At 42.5% G+C, this 7,065-nt stretch overlaps 1 pseudogene; it reads right to left on the bottom strand.

The window, feature by feature from the left end:
* Nucleotides 1-1,624: 1,624 nt before the first annotated feature.
* The window catches only part of LOC102864425, a 7,211-nt pseudogene continuing 1,770 nt past the window's right edge, over nt 1,625-7,065 (bottom strand).

Raw genomic sequence — 7,065 nt, 5'->3', positions numbered from 1 at the left:
GTATACATTGTTTCAATCATGTACATTTTATTTTATATATAGTTTCTATACATTATCTTTTATATAATTATGATGAAATGTGCAAAGAGCTGGAGTCAGAAAATTAAAATGGATGAATTAGCTCAGCATTTTTTTTTAAATAATTTTAATGAACATTTACAGAGAATTTGGATTTCCATTCATTCATTGCTGCACTTCTCTACCCGCCCAGCCCTCTTCCCCCCACCCCCCAGTTTCACTGACTCAAATACACCTACCTGCATTGTCCTAGTTACTGCATCAATCCATCTTATCTAAGGTCTTCCTCTCCTGCACTGTCCCTTCACCCTTCTAAGCATGATGTCCTTCTCCAGGGATCAGTCCCTCCTGGCCATATGCCCAAAATACACGAGATGAAGCTTCAAAATCCTAGCCACCAAAGAGAAACTTGGTTTTACCCTCTGTAAGACAGACCGATTTGTTTTCTTGGTGGTCCACTGTATGTTCAAGATGCTTCTCCACCACCACACCTGAAAGGCATCAATCTTTCTTCTGTCATCCTTAGTCATTATCCAGTAATTATAATATTATCCAGTAATGTTGTAAAATTACCCAGTAATATTGTAAGTAATTGCAAAGACCATGGCCTGAATTAAGTGCACCTTAGTCTCTAGACTGACATCATTGCTTCTCAGTACTCTGTAAAGGTTCCTGACCTAATGTAACTCACCTTTTGATTTCTTCACTGCTGGTGCACAAAGTGTTAATAGTGGAGTCGAGCAAGCTGTAACTGTTAACAATCTCAATCTTTTTCATCCATCATGATGCTGCCAATTGGCCCAGTGGAGAGAATCTTTGTCTTCTTGCTGTTGAACTTCAAGCCATATTGAAGACTATAGTCCTTGACCTTCTGCAGGAAGCAACTCATACAATTCAAATCCACCAGTTGCTTTGAGGGAGTAAAAGAAGCCATCTCTGTTGGGGACCGATGATTCTACTCCTCTGGGGAAATGATGCCTGGAAGAAATGAGTAAATAAAGATACAAGAGACAACTTACTGAAACAAAGCAGGACAGACACAGCCAGACAGGACGGAATAGGACCCTCCAGCAGCTGGGCCATCTTTATTTACACCTTTTGGAAACAAAGAGATGGTTCACAGGGAAATAGAAACTTTAAGGGTTACATCATAGAGCCCAGGCCGGCCAGGTACAAGTAGAAACATTAAGATTACCATTAGGGCTCTAATGAGCTGAGTACATAGTTAGATACATTCAGCCAAGACTTCTTTGAATTTATAAACTGTGCTTTCTCTCATCTTGCAACAACCTTATCAAAAGCAGAAATAATAATGAAAGTCAGTGTCTAAAGATGTATGAGACTGAGCTGTCTCCTGGTGATGCTGACTTTTCAGACGCAGGTCTTAACTGTGTGTGCGATGTCCCAGCCTGGGTTTGTCATGCCTGGTGTCCCAGGAGAGAAGCTTCTGCCTGGGAGGAGAGGGTATTGCGTCTAAGCTCCCTGCTTGGTGTGACCTGGAACTTAAAGATCATGATGGGGGATTGTCTTATTGAAGAAGAAAAGCAAAACAGCAGCACTTTCCTTGTCAGACCAGGTTCCCACCACAACCTATAGCCTAGTCGGCCTACGTGTGCACAGAATTATGTCTCACCCATTTAAATGACAGTGATAAAGAGAGAAACTGAAGTCCCTGGGAGCAAATGGTTTGCATTCAACTACTAGACAAAATAGAGCTTTGGTGGCTTAGTGGGTAAGGAATTGTGCTGTTAATCTCAAACAGGCAGTTCCAATCCACCAGCTGCTCTACAGGAGAAAGATGGTCAATCTCCTCCAGTGAAAGGTTGTTGTTATGTGCTGTCAAGTCGCTTGCGACTCCTAGCAACCCTATATACAACAGCCCTAAACTCTACTCTGTCCTGTGCCAATCACACCATCTCTGATACACTCATTTTGATTACCCCAGTCGCTGAATCAATCCACCTCCTAGAGGGCCTTCCCCTCCTGCGCTGTCCCTCCACCCTACCAAGCATGATGTCCTTCTCCAAGGACCTGTCCCTCCTCAACATGTCCAAAGTATGTTAGATGGAGCCTTAGAATCCTTGCCTCCAAGGAGCAGCTCGGTTTGACCCTTTCCAGGATGGATCTGTTTCTTTTCCTAGCAGTCCATGGTACCCTCAATACTCTTCTCCAGCACCACAGCTCAAAGGCATCAATTCTCCTTCTATTCTCCCTAGTCATTGTCCAACTCTCTGATGCATAACAAGTGATAGCAAAGACCAAAGCCTGTATCAGACTCACCTTAGTCTCCAAAGAGACACCATTGCTCTTGAGTAGAGAGGTCCTTAACAGCAGACTTTTCCCATGGCAATATGTCTTTTAATTTCCTGGCTACTGGTGCCAAGAGTGTTGACTGTGGAGCCAAGCAAACTAAAGCTGTGAACAATCTCAATCTCTTTACCATCCATCCTGATGCTGCAAATTGGTCCAGTAGCGAGAATCTTTGTCTTCTTGACATTGAGCCTCAATCCATATTGGAGGCTGCAGTCCTTGACGCTCTGCAGCAACGGCTTCAGGTCCTCCTCAGTTTCAGCAAACAGGGTGAAAGATACAGCCTCTGAAAACCCGATGGAGGATCAGTTATGAGTTAGTTCCAACTCAATGGCATAAACCAACAACTAAACCTAAGCTTGGCTGTTTGAGCTCACCCAAGGGTGCTGTGGAACAAGGACCTGAGTGTCTGCTTCCAGAAAAATTAAACCCACTGCCCTCAAGCCCGATCTGGCCAGAATAAACTCCCACTGGGTCTCCAAGGTGGTGAAGCTTTAGAGAAAGTGATTGCCCATGTTTCTCCAGGGAATATGGCGGGTAGAGTTGAACGACTGCCCTTTGGTGTAGCTGTCTGATTGCTTACAAAATGTGCTCCTTAAGCTCTAAAATTACAGAGAAAGAAAATGACAAGAAAGAAAGCCCTGTGAAGCTCTGTTCTCTCTGGGGGAGCTCTGGTGGCCTACTGGGTAGCGAGTTGTATGTTAACTCAATGGTGGTGCTGTCTCCTGTCTCAGATCCACCGTGACTTCCACAGCAAAACAATGGACAATCTTCTCCTGTGCAGTTTATAACCTCTGAAAGCTCACTGGTGGGTCAGTTATGAGTCGGTTCCAACCTGACAGTAAATACACACACACACACACACAGAGAGAGACACACACACCTGCTATTGAATCATGTTTTCAGTCATGATTCCAAGACCATAAGTTTTTTAGTTGATGATAGTATGGTGCAAACATAACTTTTATACTCACTCAGAAACCAAAATAACTCACTCATTTTCTTGTAGTTGTCTGGAGCTGAACATGCATCATCCGCGAATGTGCCTGTAGACTAATAAGAAGGGGAGAAGTTCCCTCCCATCAGATTTCCAAGACCATAAGATTACAGGAAACTGCCTCATCTCTCTCATGTGAAGCTGCTGGTGGATTTGAACTTTTGATCTTTCAGTTAGGCAACCCAATTAGTAAAGCACTGTATCACCAAGGCATTCTCCCTCCCTTTCTTCCTCCCTCTTTGTCTCTCTTCTTCCCTCTTTCCCTCTCTCTTTTCTTTTATGTGTGTGTATACAACATAATATATTGTAAAAGTATAATGTCTGTTCCTCATCCCCTACTTAACAGTGAGTGGAAACAAACCAAGTCCCCTTTCTGGCATAATAGTAAACGGATTTCTCCAAGCAAGTAAAAGGTTACTGACCGAGAATAGGATAGGTGTTGGGAGAGTGAATACATTTTTCTTTGTAGAGTTTACAGAAGTGTATGTGAAGAAAAGAAATGATAACAATATTTTGCTCTGCTTTTCCTTTATCCAAAAACCAGTTCCTTTCACTGGGGCACCGTTAGCATTTAACCCCAGGCAGGGGATTTTCTTTACCCCTACAAAGAGGTAAAATGCAGTCTAGAACAACAAGCTTGCTCTTAAGGGGGAAAATTTAGAAAATTATAAAAGGGGCTTTCTTACCTTCTGATTTATATGCAGACATCCCTCAGACATGTTGCAGATTCAGTTCCAGACAACTTTGATAAAGTGAGTCATGTGACATTTGGATTGAGACTGTCAACTACTTTCTCCTACTTGGATCCACAATCATTACAGTTGGTACTAGCAGTCAGGGGATCAGGAGTCATATTGGACTGGGAAACTCTCTGGTCAAGAGCTTCTCAAAATTATTGAGGAGTAATGACATCAGTTTGAGGACTAAGGTGCATCTGATTCAAGCCATGGTCTTTTCAATCACTTGCTATGCATCTGAGCGCTGGACAGCAACTATGAGAGCTGGACAATGACTAAGGATGGCAGAAGACAAATTGATCCACTTTCCCCCCATTCTACCTCCAACTCCTTCTTGTCTGTCGTATTTTATAACAGCATTGTTATGTAGTATTTGTCCTTTTGTGACTGAGATATTTCACTCAGCATAATGTCCTCCAGGTTCCCCCATGTTAAGCAATGTTTTACAAGTTCCTTGTTTTTCAGTGCTGTGTAATATTCCATTGTGTGAATGTACCATTTTTTTTCTATCCGTTTGTTTGTTGACAGACACCTGGGGTGTTTCAATTTCTTAACTTTTGTGAATAACACAGCAATAAACATGAGTGTGCATACATCTGTTTGAGTCATGGCTCTGATTTCTTTAGGGTATATTCCCAGTAGTGGAATTGCCAGGTCAAGAGGTATTTCTATTTCCAGGTTTTTTTTAAACACTGCATTAGAACAGATGAGGGGAAGAATTGTCCAAAAGGACTATACAATTAGGCACTATATGCATGACAACAATCTGGGACAGGGGTGCATGCATTGCAGGTGGGCTTGGGGAGGAAGCGGATGGGAGAGAAAATGTGCAACAGTGAAAAACAAAATTTAAAAAAATTATCCCTACTGAAGAAAATGGGAAATATTATGCACCTAAGAAATAAATAGAAGAATTTGAGTTGTGGTGTTTGAGAAGAGTACTGAACATCCCATGGACTGCCAAAAGAACAAACAGATATGTCTTGAAGAAAAATACTGATTGGAAAAAAATATGAAAAAAAATGTCTCTTTTTGGCCATGTTATGAGGAAAGGCTGTTCCTTGGAGAGGGTTATCATGTTTGTAGGAAAGCGAAAGAGAGGAAAAAACTCAAGCATCCAGACTGACACAGTGGCTGCAGCAATGGACTTGAGTATGTCAGAGAGGATAATATAATGGTGGTGGTGGTGGTGCAGGATAGGCCAGGGTTCAGATGTGTTGTCTATAGGATCACCCTGAGCACCTTCCTCTTGAGGGCCCGTAACAACAGTGGTATCGTGTGTTTTACACTGTGACCCAAAAGTGAGCAGTTTGAGTACATCACGTGCTCTTAGAAGAAAGAGGAAGGAGTCTCCGGTACAGACTTAGAACCTTGGACCCTCAGCAAAGGGTCACCATGAGTGAGAATCCATTCAAGGGCAATGAGTTTGCTTTGGTGATCTGCTAACTGTCCAGCAATGTCACAAAAAACTTGAAACATTGTGAGAATTACCAACACATGACACAGAGACATGCAGGAAGCACATGCGGTTATAAAATGGAGCCAGGAGACTTGATCATGGGAAGGGTGGCCACACAGCTTGAGTTTGTAAATAAAGCAGTATCTGTGAAACACAAGAAAACAAAGTACACCTGTATACACAAATTGGGAAGTCAGGGTGAGGTGGAATGGTTACTAGAAAAGGAGAGGTTGGGATTGAGGAAGAGTGTTCAACAAGATGGGAAAGTCAAAGCTGGGGAGCCTGGAATTCTGGGAGGAGACACCTTAGCAGGGTGGCCACACCATACAGACTGCTGCAGGGTGTTCCTGATCTTCAAGAACATGAAAGGAATTTAGAATTTGCAGTCCTCGTGAGGATGCTGAGTGCCACGGAGCTGTCGTGAATAGACCTTGGCAATGATCATGGTGGCTAGAGTTCAGAACGGGAGCATAAGCCAAGTCTCAATTGGAGACTGACTCTCACAGGGCCCCAGCTCCAGAGTAGAACAAGAGCCAAGCCAACAAGAGAGTGTGGGGAGGCTGCAGAAAATGGACCAGGAGGTCTTCCTGCCTCTGGCTCTGCCACAGCAGACCTGAGAGGACAGAAGATGACCCCTGACGCCATGGCAGGTGAGTGCTTAGATACCCAGCCAGCTGGTTTTTGGAGAAGGATCTAAAGATTTCTAAGCAAATGTCCTTTCTCAAAATAGAATCAAGGGAAAGGTACACAGGAGTAGGCTGATGGGCTCCCTGAAATAGTGATGCTTGAAGTCACAGATCAGAAATACCAGGGGCCAGGAACTAGCCTGGGACTAGTGTAATGCTGAACTATTACAGAGACCTTATTGCTCTCGCCAAGTTGATTCCTATACTCACGACAAGACTTCTGGGAGATGAAGATGCATCACTTCTTTTGGCGTTTGAAGGAATTGGTTGTGGTAGTTGTTGTTAAGTGTTTTCAAGTCAACCTTGATTCATAAGAATGCTATGAATACAGGCAGAACCTTACCTCAAACTGGACCATCTCCACAAGCTCTGTGGTCATTGTGCCAGCCCATCTCCTGGAGGGCTCTCCTCAAGGCTCCTCCTTCTCAAAAGGAGATATAAATTTTTCAAGTCTGGTACTTTCTTTTTTGTGTGTGTGTGTTAGAAGTCATTATAATTAATCTTTTCAGAAAGAAAATGGGCAAATGTACATAGCACAGTAAGTTTGAGTCTTTTTTCCCCTATACTCAAAACATAAAGCAGAAATAATACTTTATCCCATATTAGCATGCAACTTAAAAAAATAATTTACATATTCTAGAAATGCACCAATAAAATCTGTTACCTCTCCACACAATGTACCTTGACATCATTCCTCTTATTTTATTATCAGTAAGTTTATGAAACAAAGTCCTATTACTTGTTGCCTTAATAGTTTGCATTTATGTGTTTGATACTGTAGTCACAAAAACATGATTACAGTTATAAAGTAGCTGAAAACACTGTTTTATCAATGAAAATGTACCCATGCCAAACTGC

Source organism: Elephantulus edwardii, unplaced genomic scaffold (assembly GCF_000299155.1).
Source record: "Elephantulus edwardii isolate Elephantulus edwardi_28Jun2011 unplaced genomic scaffold, EleEdw1.0 scaffold00268, whole genome shotgun sequence".
Taxonomy (NCBI): domain Eukaryota; kingdom Metazoa; phylum Chordata; class Mammalia; order Macroscelidea; family Macroscelididae; genus Elephantulus; species Elephantulus edwardii.
The sequence above is the reverse complement of the archived record's forward strand: the minus strand, read 5'-3'. Positions and strand labels throughout refer to the sequence as shown.